Raw genomic sequence first — 16003 nt, 5'->3', positions numbered from 1 at the left:
TGGGACGGTAACACGTACAGGCATAGCTGGGACGGTAACACGTAGGCAGGGCAGGGGTTCTCAAACATTGCTGGGGGTCAGTTCGCCTGGAGAGCAAACACTGAAACAAAGCACTAGCTTGCTGAAGGAGGTTAGGGTCTGGGCTTATTTTTATCATATTCTCCAAGTGATTCTGATATACATAAATGCTGGAGAACAGTCCTTACTACAGGGGTCCTCAACCTTCACTAAATGTCGGGGTCACTTGGCAAGTCGTACAAACAAACACTGATGTCTCTACCTACCCCTAGAGATCAGTTTTCTTTGGTCTGAGGGAGGCCTGAGCTTCAGAAATTTAAAAACTCCCAGGGTCAAGGTGGCAGTGTAGGTAACCGCGGTATCACGTCCTCCCACAACCACATCAAAGTTACAACTAAACTACAGAACAACCATCATTCAAAACCGCCTGAAATCAAGCTGAATGGAAGTCCTGCAACTACGGAATTAAAGCAGCAGCCACATCAGACTGGTAGGAGGGGCGGAGGCGCGAGGGGCTGGTCCCACACCCACGTGTGGCAGATAAAAATCAGGAGGACACCTCGACTGGGAAGGTACTTCCTGAGGACTGAGGGGTCCCTGTCCCACACCAGGTGCCCCACTCAGGGTTCCAGTGCCAGGAAGAGAAGTCCCCATAACTTCTGGCTGGAAAAACCAGCGGGAACTGAGGCTCAGGGAGGCTGAAGCGGCTGGAGCCCCAGGCAGCTCCTTAAAGGGCCCGCGCACGGACTTATCGGACTCTCTCCCTCTAAGCTCGGAGGGGAGGCAGCTCCAGGGGTGCCAGAGACATACAGGGAAGAACTGAGCTGTTTGGCACTGGAGCGAGGGCTGAAGAGGGGTCTTTCTCCGGGACAAACGGGCTGTAAGATGCCTTTGTTCCTTTGGTGAGCCCTTCCCTGGGGCAGCAGACAGTCACCATATCTGGGACTCCAGCAACCTGGCTCACACTGGTAGTCCCGCCCTGCTGACTCCCTGAGGCCCCGCCCCACACAACTTTCAGGCCCACCCAAGCTGTTGCCACTTGCTTAACCATAGGATTGGCCTGTCTTGGATCCTGCTTCAGGTTTCTCTAAATTCTTTCAAACAAGCAGCATCTGGTCTCAGCTAGCCCCATACAGCTCGTTAAGTAATACACAGAAACAAACACAGGGAGGCAGCCAAAATGAGGAGACAAAGAAATAGGTCCCAAATGAAAAAACGGAACAAAACCTCAATAAAAGAACTAAGCGAAATGGAGATAAGCAACCTAACAGATACTGAGTTCAAAATACTGCTTATAAGGATGCTCAATGAACTTAGTGAGAACCTCAGTGAACTTAGGGAGGGCCTCAAGAGCATAAAAAAGGACCAGTCAGAAATCATGGATGCACAGTTAGAATTGAAGGAGGCATTAACTGAAATAAAGAATAATTTACACAGCTTCAATAATAGAGTACGTAAATCCAAAGAGCAAACCATCGATTTGGAATAAAGGAAGCAAAAAATGCCCAATCAGAACAGCAAAAAGAAAAAAGAATCCAAAAAAATGAGGATAGTGTAAGGAGCCTCTGGGACAACTTCAAGCGTGCCAACATTCGCATCTTGGGGGTGCCAGAAGGAGAAGAGAAAGAACAAGAAATTGAAAACCTGTTTGAAACAATAATGGCAGAAAACTTTCCTACCTTGGTAAAGGAAACAGACATACAAGTCCAGGAAGCACAGAGAGTCCCAAACAAGATGAACCCCAAGAGGCACACACCAAGACACATCATCATAAAAATGCAAAACGTTCAAGACAAAGAGAGAATCTTAAAAGCAGCAAGAGAAAGGCAGCTAGTTACCTACAAGGGAGTTCCCATTAGGCTGTCAGCTGATTTCTCAAAAGAAACTTTGCAGGGCAGAAGGGAGTGGCAAGAAATATTCAGAGTGATGAAAAGCAAGAACCTACAACCAAGATGACTCTATCCTGCAAAGCTGTCATTTAGAATCGATAGACATATAAAAACTTTCCCAGACAAGAAAAAGTTAAAGGAATTCATCACCACCAAACCGTTGTTATATGAAATGATGAAGGGTCTTTTTGAAGAAAAAGATATATGAACAAACAAAATGGCAATGAATACACATCTATCAACAATGGAATCTACAAACAAAATGAACAGGTAGAACAGAAACATTCTCATAGATACAGAGAACATTTTGTTGGTTGCCAGTTGGGAGGGGGGTTGGGGGAATGGGTGAAAAAGGTGAAGGGATTAAGAAGCACAAATTCATTGCTAGACTGACAAACCTCAAAGGGAAAGGGGTTGGGGGGGGTGGGAAGAAATAAACCAAAGAACTTATATGCATAACCAATGGACACAGACAATAGTGTGGGAAAAAGTGGGAGGGGGGTGGGAGGGGGGAGGAGGGGGTCAATGGGGGAAAAATGTGGAATATCTGTAATACATTTTACATCCAACAATAAAGATTTAAAAAACAAAACAAAAACAAACAAACAAAAAACTCCCCAGGCATTTCTGATATAAAGCCAACTTTGAAAATTACTCTGTAGAGAATGGTAGGTAAGGGTTTGGTAAGGACATTTGGAAGTCTAGACAATTGAGAGAACGAAGTCTGACTTCATCGGTAATGGGTAATAAGGTTGAGAAAAGCAAAAGGCAATTCTTTCCAACTCTAAACTTTTATCCCAGTTTAGTCTCATGTGTAAACAGCCAAATTAAAAAAAAAAAAAAAGGAACGAAATCCAGTTTGTCAGTCCACAACCTGGCGAATCTGAAAGAGGGGGTCATGATAATGACATTCAATAGTCTTTTTAAAGGGTTGGTATATGGTCTCTGAGCTCATCACACCAAGGTTACTGAGCATTTGCTATGTGCAAGGCCTAAGGAGAGAGCTAAATAAGACACAAGCCCTCGGCCTCAAGGAGTTATAATCCATGAGAATAAATAAAACACAAACAAAAATATCAAGTCAGTCAGTAAAACAACCGCAGTGGAGATAAAGAAATCAAGTATGATGAGAGTCTGAAATAGGAAGGAATCCCTTCACAGCAGTGAGAAGTGGAAGTCACTCAAGTGCCCATCAGTGGATGAACAGACAAACACAATGTGGTCTATACATATAAGAGAATATTAGTCACACTTAAAAAGGAATAAAATTCTGATGCAGACAACATGGATGGATCTTTAACTAATTATTTTTTTATTTTATTTTTTCTTTATTGATGTTAGAGAGAGGAAGGGAGTGAGAGATAGAAGCATTGATGAGAGAGAGAGAACATCGATTGGCTGCCTCCTACATGCCCCCCACTGGAGATCAGGTCCACAACCAGGGCATGTACCCTGACCAGGAACTGAACTGGTGACCTCTTGTTGCGTGGGTCGATGCTCAACCACTGAGCCACAATGGCCGGGCCACGGATGAATCTTAAAGACATCATGCTAAGAGAAATAAGCCAGACACAAAAGAACAAATACCATGTGATTCCACTTCATGAGGTACCTGGAATAGTCAAATCCATAGACACACAAAGTAGAACCGTGGTTGCCAGGGTTTAGGGGAAGAGGGAGCTACTGTTTCATAGGTACAGTTTCCGTTTGGGAAGATGAAGAAGGTCTGGAGTTGGACAGTGGTGAGGGTCGCACAGCAGCGTGAATGCACTTAATGCCGCTGACTGTGAAACAGCCTTAAACTTAAAAATAGTTAAAATAGCAAATTTTATGTTATGCATATTTTATCACAATTAAAAATACAAAACTTATTGCCCTGGCCAGTTTGGCTCAGTGGTTAGAGCGTCAGCCTGTGGTCCGGAGAGACCCGGGTTCGGTTCCTGCTAAGGGCACGTACTTCGGTTGCAGTTTGTCCCCGGCCCTGGTTGGTCGTGCGGGTGGCAGCCACTCGATGTGTCCCTTCACATCGATGTTTCTCTCTCTCTCCCTTCCTCTCTTTCCCTCCCACTCTATCTGTACAAAAAATGGAAAAGTATCCTCAGGTGAGGATTTAAAAAAAAAAAAAAAGCCCTGGCCGGTTTGGCTCAGCGGTTAGAGCATCGGCCTGCGGTACAGAGAGACCCGGGTTCGGTTCCCGCTAAGGGCACGTACCTCGGTTGCAGTTTGTCCCCGGCCCTGGTTGGTCGTGCGGGTGGCAGCCACTCGATGTGTCCCTTCACATCGATGTTTCTCTCTTTCTTCCTCTCTCTCCCTCCCGCTCTGTCTGAACAAAAAATGCAAAATGTCCTCGAGTGAGGATTAAAAAAAAAAAATACAAAACTTATTTAAAATTATTTGTTGGGGAATTTGAAAGAGTTTTCTCTTTTTGTTTATTCCCATTGCCAGGAATTTTAACATTCAATGAAATAATTGTAACAACAAGCTTCCTGCTTTTCATAATTGTAATTTTCTGTTTTAAGGATTATTCTAGACAGAGCATTCATTGTAAAATGACTCGAATCTTTTTGGTGAGCAGATAAGACTATCAATTTTTAAAATGTGAAGAAGAAACAAAGGGAAATGAAGCCCTTGTGGTCTCTGTCCAGTGAAAAACTCTGCCTTTGGAATTCGGAAGGTCTCTGTTTACACCTCTACACCTCCATACTGTTTTATGGTAATTTGTTGTTTTCTCTGTTTTTCTCAATAATCTGTGTGCTGAAGGTGGGCGATGTCCTCGTCAATCCTGTGTTACCCAAGTTTAACACATGTACTGCACCCTCAATAATTAAGGAATGCTTTGTATTCTGAGAGAGAAGGATCCTGCCTCAAAATGGTGGTTAAGAGAATAATTCTGAGGAACAGCAATCGAGGGAGATTGCTGATTAATCTCAACATTTTTCCAAAAACCAAGAGGGGACGTCAACAGCATGGAAAGGGGAGTAGGCTGTGGTCAGGGGTTTAAAGAGAGTGTATGTCACGGCTTCAAAGAAAGTCTTACTTTCTGTGCCATCTGCTTCCATTTGCTCTTCTCTGGGTTTCTGTTTCAATTTCACATTTCCAAAGTGCATGATGGCTCCAGTGAGTTTATAGGACCCACACTTCTCTTCAGGAAGAAAGCCCAAGATGTCCATGGCTTGCTGTAAAAGAAGAAACAGATGGCCATGCCTTCACTTGCCTCAGGGCTGCAGTGAGCACCTCCCCCTGTGGTGTGTCACCCTCCCCTGCACTCTGCAGGCTGCGGCTCCAGAAGGGAACGAGGCATCATCACAGCTCCGATGCCACAGCTCTGTTCAAAGCAAATGCACTTGGTCACACAGGTCTACGTATCCCTTTAAGAGAATTAGGAAGACACCAGATTTGGCTTATTTAATTTCCAGTGGTTCTAGAACTTTCCTTGATGCCCTGTGTTCCTCTTCTTCCTTTCAGCAATCGGTCATTAACGGGCGATATGAGGTAAGTTATTTTGCTTTTCATGCTATGGCAAAAATAGCTCCATGTCTGATGGGTTGCTTATTTCTGGGATTCCATATGTTCTCCCAACTTTCTTCCAGAGCTGATACATTTCAAAGGCTGTTGAAGGAAATGTTTAAGAAAAGAAAAACCATGTCATCAAAGGACTGTATCCTAAGAGCTATTGCACATGGTAAGATGTGGACCAATGCCATCTTCCTCTCTAGGAAGGTAAATTGATACAATCTTTCCAGTCATGAATTTAGAATATGTGTAAACAGACTATAAAAATATAGCCTATATTTTATATTACATTACAATTCTTATCTAGTAATTTCACTTTTAGGTGAATCTGACATACGGAAAGACATTTACCTGCAAAGTTATTCACCACAGTACAAAGACAGAACAAACCAATGAAAAACCTTATGTCTAACAATAGGAGAATGGCTAAAAAATTACAGGGCAAATGCCTGATAAAATACTAAGTATCCATGTAAATGGTTATGAAGAGCTTGTAATAACACTGAAAATGCTTATATTATAACATTAACTGAAAAAGTGAACTCTATATACCAAATATATATGCAGTGTGATTATAATCTTTCATTTAAAAATAAAAGATAGCAACCCCACATAGGAAAAAAAAGAATAAAGACTGTAACTGTGTGTGTGTGTGTGTGTGTGTGTGTGTACACATAGATATATATACCAAATGAAAAACAGTGGTTGCCATCTCGTTGAAACATTGTCCTGCTATTCTATTTGTCCCAGAGTTACCATACAAACAATGTAACTTTCACAATCAGTAAGTCAGCACTGGGCGGCAGCAGCCCTGGGGGGCCCCCTCCCACTCCACCTGCTGGGCCAGGAAGTCAGTTCTCCCGGACCCTTCAGAAGACTGGAGATCCAAGACGCTTTCGTGCATTTCCCATTGTTGTTACCAGACTTCACTTTGATAACTAACAAGTCTCACATCTGTGACCAGCGATTCTTCAGCATCATCTGAGCTCTCCAGAGCAACTTCTCCATAACAACAAAAGTGAAAGTCAGAAGGATGTTCAGACACCAGGAGCATATCTGTGGTGGGAAAACCATCGGTTAAACAGCTTAAAGGAACCCATGAAGCTTTAGGAAATCATTGACCAATATTCAGTTTACTCTTACAGCTTATAGCATACTTGCAAACAAGCCCAAATAAAACCCATATTCCACCCCCAAACCTCTGAGATCAGTATCTGCCCTCTATTAACTCGTCAGTCAGGCCCCCGAGAAGACCAGGCAGGCCAAGTCCGAAAGCACATCTAATGGCAGCAGCTTGGATTGGTGTGAAAGAAAACAGATCGAGTGTGTTGGCAAAACTCTGAAAACAGGAATTTGGCTGCGATGCATGGTCGAGGGTGGGAGAACAAAAAGCATTTTATAAAATTATACGTATAATGGGCCCGAGCTTCAGTGACTAGGAAGTGAGCAGACCCTGGGGTCAGCGCTCAGGGAACACTAGCCGTGTAATCCTGTCACATCACATCCATCCTGTCAGGAGGCTGAGTTTGTGTTTCAAGGAACCTGTAAATCAGCTACTGAGCTCAGCGCTGCACCTCTGCTATGTCAAAGAGTCCTGACATGATTCACTCAGTCAGGAAACACGATGTAGGCCAAGGCCAAGCCAAGGCAGGCTGTCGGGAGCAGATCAGCCACTGACTCGGCCAAATCACAGAACCTTTTAGTGCCAAACGCTCGCTCTCAAGGAAGCTCCTTTGAGCTGAACTGATTTTTCTATGTATCACTCAATGAAGGGAAGCTTTGTTCTCCTGACCCCCTCATCTCAGAAAGAAAGAAATCGGGCTACCACGTAAATGTTCCTAGCAGCTCTATTTGGAAACAACCCCCAGGTCTGTTAAGAGTTCAACTGTTGTATATGCACACAATAAATTATTACTTAAAATAATTGTGTTGAGTTGAATAAGCCAGACATAAAAGAACATATACTGTATGAAACCATCTTATAAAATTCCAGAAAAAAAATTATTTCCATTAAATTATTTTTTGGGGAAAACTAAAAGGAAATTTACTCACTGAAATCTCAAAAGATTGTGGGCATACACGCAGACCTTGTTGAGATTCTTCTGCATGTCTCTTTTACCACAGAAATTTCCCTACACTTTAAAACCCATAGTTTTACTGTATATACAGCCTTAACCATAGCAATCCATGATTATGTCATTTTACACTGTGCAAAATCCTCAAATAGTGGTACAATAGAACAAACAAATAAACAAAAAACAGTAACAAGTAAATTTCATCATAAAACATTTATATAATGTGGTCCTTTTCTTAACCAAGTGGAGAAACAAAAGAGTCATTTAGCTGTGATTCTAGAATACTGGAGAGAAGCCTGGACCTGTGACTAAACTTTGGAAGTTAACAGATAGAAAAGGTCTTTAAAATGATCTGTCTATGATCTGTCACCATGAGACAGACCCAAGCACGGAGTCCCAGGATACTCTAAAGTCATGGGCTAGATGAAAGAGAGGAACCTACTCACAAAGAAATGCCCAGATTGAGGAAGGAAGCCAGTGATGGAGGCATAGAGAAGCCAAGGGGAGATGCTGAAGGAGAGACTAGTGAGCAGTGTCAAATACTGTCACACTCTAAAAATCAAAAATATCATCTTCTGCCAGGTTCATTCGAGGCTTTCCTGATGACTCAAACCTGTATTTATTTTCTGAGCTCCAGACCTACATCTCCGACTTCCCATTCGAAATTTCAACGTAGATAGCAATAGGTAGCTCAAGCGGTTCCTTATGTCAGTGAATGTCACCACCCTCCCTAGGCCCGACACCTGGGCACCATGGCTTCCTGTCCCTTCACCTCCTTCACAGCTCAAATAGACATCACTGCCATGTCTTTCCACCAACGCATGTATGTAATGCTGTGGGAGGAGATCAGGATGCTGAGGAGCCACACACTGAAGATGCAGGAAGTGCTGCTATGTCTGCAGGGTGGTGGCCTTCTTCAGGTGACTGACTCATTTCTTAATTTTTTTTTTTTTATTAATTTTGAGAGAGAGGAAGGGAGAAAATGATAGAAACATCGATGAGAGAGAACATCGATTGGCTGCCTCCTGCATGCCCCCCACTGGGGATTGGGCCCACAACCTGGGCGTGTGCCCTGACTGAGAATCGAACCAGTAACCTCTTGGTGCATGGGTCGATGCTCAACCACTGAGCCACACCGGTGGGGCTGACTGACTCATTTTTTTTAAAAAATCTACTTCCCAAGATTATTTTGTCAAGAATTACCTTTTCGATTATTCTAAATTGTGACTTATATATCATTTGAGTCTTGTGTTTGTTATTTTTTATCATTTTCATCCCAGTCATAAGAATCAAAGGTGTATATTTGACATTGTTTTCTCTATGTTAAGTATAGGAAAACAGAAGACTAGAAAGGCTTGCTATTTGCCCACAATCAGTTAATGATAAACTAAATTTATACCATAGCCTCTAGTATTTCTGTTAGACTGTGCCGCCCACCTACTCAAAGCTATGTTTGTAACTATGATGGATTGTGAAGGGGATGAGGGATTCCTGGTAGACATGGGTAACCAGAAGGACTCCATCGGATCCATTTTATTTAGGTTAAGCCTTGAGAGCCCGATCTCCTGGGCTTACACAATGCGGTGGAACATCCATAGGAGACATTAATAGGCATACTCGTGTATGGCAGATAAAGTAATACCTAGAGACTATACATTTTACAGTATCTAATTCGTTCGCAATATGATCACTTTCAAGATTGCAGTTATAGTCTTTAAAAAGGGTCTCCCATATAACATTGCATAAGGGCTCAGCTGAAACTTGTTTCTAAGGGGTTACTGTTATCCTAAGAAGGGCAACTGGTAAGACCCCATACGCTGTAGACAGCTGCAGTTTGCTCCTTCTGAACCACAAGTCTCACAGCTGGACATGGCCAGTTCCTGCTTGGAGGCCACTGGGGAACTCTCGGAGGCTCTTCTTCACCTTCGTATTAGCCATCATTTCCTTCCTTGGAAAATACTTTTGTTCTTTTACATACTTCATCATTTCCTCCTCTTTTATGTTTGACCAACAAACACCTCCTCCTGTTTTATCTCCAGGCCATTTTTCTTCTTCCTTTACTCCTAGCCAGTATACCACCTCTTCCTTCACCTTCACTTTCTCTTCCTTTACCTCTGATTCATCCCCCTCTCTTCTTTGATCACCAAACTACTATGTGTTTCCTGCTTCACCTCCAATGGGTCTAGTTCTTCTCATTCACCTCAGGCCCATCCTCACCCCCTGCATTACCCACTGGCCATGCAGGTACCTTCTTCCATGTCCCACTATAGCTTCTTGCTTCACAACTATTAGATTCACTACTCACATTTCCTCTGCCCTCTGTCCACTTCCTTCTTCTCCATCCCCTGTCTTCTCCACTCCTGTCAGCCCGTTCCCCACCTCTCCACCTCAGCTTCCTCCGTCTGTCCCTGCTGTGCCCTGACTCCCTCCCTCCCTGACAAGAGACTTTGCCATGCCCGCTCAGCTCCACTCTGGAGACTGCCTCCCAATGCCCCTTTATTTTCAGCAGTAAAATCCATCAGCTTATGACCCTTCCGCCTCTGCATCTGTTAAGCTGATTTATGGGAAATTCCTTCCCCTATCTTTCCAGGGGATCAGGACATGCTCCTCTCCAGTGACCCTCCTGTTTAAACATGCACATTGTTGGAGGGAGGGAAGCCTTATCCATGGTTGGTTGTTTCCTTCCAGTACGAGCCTTAATGGGTCTTGATTGATCAGTGCTGGGGGGAGCAGTGCAGCTTGTTGTCTCATGTCAAGTTGGAAGCCTCAAAGCCCCTCTCAAGGGAGGTGGATGGGTTCTCCCTGGGCCCTTGTTCGGGGCCCCTTTATGAGGTCCTGTTATCAGGTGTACGCAGCTGGCTTCTGCTGGGAGTGGGGCTGGCATGCTGCTAGCAGATCCTGGCAGCTGCTGCAGGCTTCCACATGGAGCTCCGGGCTTGCTGCTGCCTGGGCTCAGCCCCAGGCTGGCCTTGAAGACGTCAAAGCTATGCCAGGAGCCCAGGACAGGGGCTGAGGTGGGAGCTGCTGGGCCTGGTGCTGTCCGAGCTGGCCGCTGCCTGCTGTGTCTCTACCTGCTGGGCTTCCCACAGCCTCTCCCTCTCAATCCTGCCTTTAGAATTCACAACAGCTGCTGAGGAAGCTGCCGTACCTGGAACAAAGCTCTCCACCATGGGGTTCTCTGTTCCTTCACTAACACCACTTCTCCTCGGTGGAGGCTCCCAAAGTGCACAGGTGAGGAGACTCTCCACCTTTACAGGATCATCTCAGGAGGATGGAGTGCACGTGTACAGATCCCCTGGCTTGACCTTGGTCATCTAGACTGCAGGGACTTGTCTCAAGGGATATGTCCTGCCTGAGGCATAGGGAATACCCTGGGGAGACCAGATTGTTCCTTTCTGACTATCTGGCAAGGAAGGGTGCAGCGCTGGACCTGTGGCCCCAGGAGGATTGTTAGTGGAGGCTTCACCTTTACTCACAAGAATTCCCATTTCATGCGGAGGAGGAATCATGGGAGGAGCCAGGTGCAGAAAATCAATATCATTATTTAGCTCTGACTCAGGCGAGACAGGGATTTGGGGGTGTGGGGGGGATGGGGGGAGCGCTGTTATGTTTTCCTGAGGGTCTTCCTTCTGAACCATGATTTTGGTTTAAGGACCCATTATGGGGCCATTTCTCACCAGACTCTGATATTGGGGCTAAGCAGTGTTACAAAAGAAAACCATTTTGCTAAATATTGACCAATCTTGAAGAATAACTCCCAAAGGACTGCAGCCAGGTACAGCATTGCTCACAGTTTCACACAGTTATAAATCTGATTATAATGCAACTGACAAAGAAATTTTCTTTTTTCTGTAACATATATCATGATAATAGTTAAGTTAATAGTTAATAAGTTAATAGATAATAGTTAATAAGATAACAACTGGAATTATTTCTCTGACAAAACTTCCCATATAATTGTAATATCCTAATTAGTTTAAAATTTCTCTTTTGTAAGGAGAGAAAAAATCTTTGAGGCATTCCATGAGCCCACTGGACTAATCCAAAGCCATTTCCAGGTTAAGAAAAAGTCTCTTTTTAAAATCTGAACCCTGAGAAGTTTATCAAAGATACTTGACCAAAAATACATATATCACTATCATTCATTTACCCAAATGACAATAAAAGACGGGTTACCTATTCTTAGCAAAACTTTAGTCCTTCGGTTAAGGACTAAAAACTTTAGCCCTTCGGTTAAGGTGACCAGGTTAATGACTTCCCACATTGAAGCCAATGAACGTGGAGCTCCAGTGCTTTTAATCCAGCACAAAGACACTCACAACAAGACCAACACCCATAAAGCACAGTAGATTAAATACTCTTCCAGACAAAGAAATCCAAGACCCTGGACTCAAACCTGACCTTTGAGGACTTCAATGGTTGTAACTTTTCTTTCCGTTGTCTCTCTAGGGTGGGACTGGAACCCACAATTCTAGCCCTGGGATTCTAATCCAGGTCTGGGGGTGGGGTGGGGTGGGATGGAACTGGAATTCACCATCCTCAAGAGATTTTCAGATAATATAGGCACAAGCGAATTTAATGAGGCCACGCATGGGCATTAACCTGCTCCAGGGGCTGTTTCTTTTCTCAGAAGTGAAAGGAGCAGGGAGGAGCTTTGACCACTGCGACCCTGGAAGCAGAAACCCGTTAGCCAAGCCTCTAGACAACCTGGTTCCCGTGGCCACGAGTGGGGCAAGGCCCACACCCCGCCTGGGGCCGGCAGTCACAAGGACCAAATCCCTGCGTGGTTACTAAAATTGTTACCAAGAATGAGCTCCCCGACCCAGGCACATGGAAGCCAACACTATGACACCAGCTTTTGAGAAAAGAAAAGAGCTTTATTTGCAAGTCAACTAAAACGACAGGAGGCAAGGCCCAAATCTCGATGATCCAGGGTTCAGGATGGGATCTTAAAGGGTTCACAAGTGTGACTCATGAGTGGTGTCAAGCTGGGCTCTGGGTGGTGATAAACAGGATAGGACCAGTTTGAGCTGGTCCAGGGTTACAGCAGCAAGGCAGGGGGGTGGCCCAAGTGCGTAGATGCACTTCCCCTCAGCACCTCCCTGCCTCCAGATGTGTTCTTTCTTCTGGAAGGCATCAGCATGCCTAATGGAGGTGTCTCCTCTTCCCCTCACAGGGCGGCTGCCGCGCCAGCCTGACCCTCCGCAGGGACAGCTGAGCTCCGTGTGAACCGGGCCCCCAAACAACGTGCAGACTAGACTCTGAAAGGCCTTGAGCCTACAACACCATCCCCACCGGGCCGTACACGATTTTATATTCAAAGAGCAATGCATTTTAATTGGGTTGAGGAGTGAGGTTATCTCAAAGGAGTATCATGTAAACAGGAATTCTTTTAATGAATTTTATTCCAACCAAGAGAAATGGTCTTGAGAGAAAGAAAGAAAAGTAAAAGCACTTATATGGGACACTACTGGGACCAGAGAGACTGCCCCGGCCGGTAAGGACCCCCACAGGAGGTTGCTGACTAGACTTTGGGCTTGTGACAAACAGGAGCTTGTCAGGAGGGGCGGGAGGGAGCACCGGGAAGAGGGACAGAGGGACGAGAGGATGCTCAGGGAGAGCCCACTGCTTCCCATTCCAAAGCACAGGTGTGAACCTCAGGCAGGTTCACTTCTAGAGGGCACTCTCCAGGAGGAGATGCAAAGACCCTTTAAAAGTGAGTTTTCTATCACTCAAGAATTGGTTTTACATGGCATCCTGACATTCAGTTTTACTTTCTGCGTGGCTGAATGTTCCCCAAGATTCATCTGTGTTCACTGGGAAAAACAGCAAAGCCAATATTGGGCTAAAAAAACTTCAGATCACGAAGTTCTGCGGTTAGTGCTTCTATGCCATGTCGCCACTCATCACCTGCTCCTCGGGTGCGCAGGGACAGCTGCAGGGACTGGGCACTGGCCGAGGCCAGGGGATCATCCCCAGTCTGCAGTTTGAACGGCATGCTCTGGAGTTAGGGCACCGCCTGTATCATCACACCTTGGGCCCCACTAACGGCCAGTGGGGAGAAGGGAGTAAAGACAGACTAGTTCAAGAGAGACCATGGGAAAAGGGTGCAACAGAAGGGGCTCCAGAAAAGGAGGTCCAGATGCCGACAGTTTCCTTCCCCGGAGGCTTTCTAGCCACCAGTAGACAGGCTCAGGTGCACCTCTCGGCAGGTCGCCAACAATGCGGAGCACTAGGCCAAGAGTCAAGGGCTCCAAGGGGCAAGGACCCGCTTCCTAACCTCTCCTCCTGAACTTTACACATGAGTTGACTAGCAAAAATGGGTGTAATAAACAAATAGAAGGAAAACAAAGACAAACAAGCGAAAAAGGAAGATACACGCAGGCCCAAGTTACACAGATGGCCTTGTGAACTAAGGGATTTCAAGGAGCCATAGCCGAGGGGACTGAGGAAGTGGGGTTAGCCATGCCTGGGACAGAGGCTGCCTCAACGTAAAGGAAAGGGGAGGAGGGGTGTTCCAAGCCGTGGGAGACCAGGAGGGGCTGGCTCTGCAGGAACGCATGACCCACTTCCTCAGCTTCCTCAATGGATGGCCAGCCCTTCTGCTGAGATGTTCTATACCGTATTCTTCTGGAGTACAAAAATGCTCCTAGTTTAGAAAATTTGGAATAATCCCCCCACTGCTCAGACGTACCCTCTTGTACCAATCCTCAGGACACTTGGAAGCTTTTCTTTGGCAAACAGAAATAGAGTGTTCCGAATTTTAAAGTGTCCCAGAGGACAATGCGGGTCAAAAACAGGTGAACTGACATTCTCTACTTCAGACCAGCAGATGTCAGTCTTTGTGCAGTAATCAATCCAACAGCCCCCAAAGACTGAACAAGATCAATGAATTCAGGATGAGGATACATTTTCCACAGCAGCCAGTCTTCAGATAGTTCTATTAGTAAGTAGAGATACTCCAAAAAACTTGCCGTCATGGCTGGTACACACAGTGGACCCTGTGTGTCATGTCCTGCACAGCACAAAAATTTGTGTCAAGAATATTAGATTTGCTAATCAAAGGAAGGCCCCCAAAATTTGTTCCAGGTCCAGGAGGAAGGAAGGGGGGAAGGAGAATAGCTGCTACTTTCATATCACTAATCACACCCCCGGAGAAATAATTGTCTGGTTTGCAGAGCTTTCCCCAAAGTGAGGGCACTTTGGAGTTGAAAGCCAGGTAGTCAAAACACTGCCCGACTTATGCCATCCTTAACCTAAGCACAACGGGCTGAGGAATTGTTCCCCATCGGTTTGCTCACCTGGATCTGCCATCACATCCCACATTCACCGCTGTGGGAGCACTGTTGTCCTCAGTAGCTTACATCATGTGCAGTACCTTTGAAATTCAATCAGCTTGTCATTCTCCCCTTCCAATGACTCCCAATAGCACTTAAAATAAAGCATAAACCCTCTGCCACAGCCGGCAAGGTACTGTGTGGCCTGGCCCCTGCCTACCTCACCCTACATCACTTCTCCACTCCACCACCCACAGTGGCCATTTTCCTATTCCAAGAATAAACCAAATACATTCTGCCTCAGGGCCTTTGCACTCACTGTTCCCTCAACCTGGAACTTTATTCCTGAAAATCTTTGCTTACTTGCTCCCTCACTCATTGGGCATTTGGAAAAATACTGCCTCCTCGGAAAGATCGTACCCGACCATTCTATCTGAAATATAACCACCCACCATCCAACAGTTTACTCTGTTCTCTCACCCTACTTTACTTCTTGTGTGTAGCCCTACCATTCTGTGAAATTACGTATTAATTGATTTGTTCGTTGCCTGTCTTCCATATTAGAATGTGAGCTCACAAGGGCAGAAACCTGTCTATCTCATTTGCTTCTCTGTCTCCCATGCTTACAAAGTAGTGCCTGGCGCACCCATATGAGTCTCACAGTAAATATTTGTTGAAGGAATATAGGAAATTCATTATTTTTGCCACCCCACCCTCCAAGCTGCTTGTCTCTTTCTGTTCATGGCACTGCCTTTATCCCAGTCAAATGACAAAACCTGGGCGTTTTTTGACACATCACTACCCCTCATTCTTACCTTCAGTCATTGCCAAGACCTTTCTAGTCTTCCATGAATCCATCCCCCCCCTCCATTCCCAGACACTACCTTAGACAACTGTCCTGTCATCTCACACCAGGACAATTATAATTACTTTCCTCTAGTATTTCTTCCTCCAGTTCATCCTGCTCATCATACCAGGTTCACTGTCATTGCCTTCAACAAATCATAACTTCCTTTTACCCCATTCCATCCCAACAACATATAACACACATACACACATGCTCACACACCCTCCCAACAACCTGAGTTCAGAAACCATCAGAATAAAATCTCCGCTATTCCTCTAAGGCAGTGGTTCTCAACCTGTGGGTTGCGACCCCTTTGGGGGGTCAAATGACCCTTTCACAGGGGTCACCTAAGACTTTTGGAAAACACGTATTTCCAGTGGTCTT

Source organism: Molossus molossus, unplaced genomic scaffold (genome assembly GCF_014108415.1).
Source record: "Molossus molossus isolate mMolMol1 unplaced genomic scaffold, mMolMol1.p scaffold_m16_p_5, whole genome shotgun sequence".
Taxonomy (NCBI): Eukaryota; Metazoa; Chordata; class Mammalia; order Chiroptera; family Molossidae; genus Molossus; species Molossus molossus.
The sequence above is the reverse complement of the archived record's forward strand: the minus strand, read 5'-3'. Positions refer to the sequence as shown.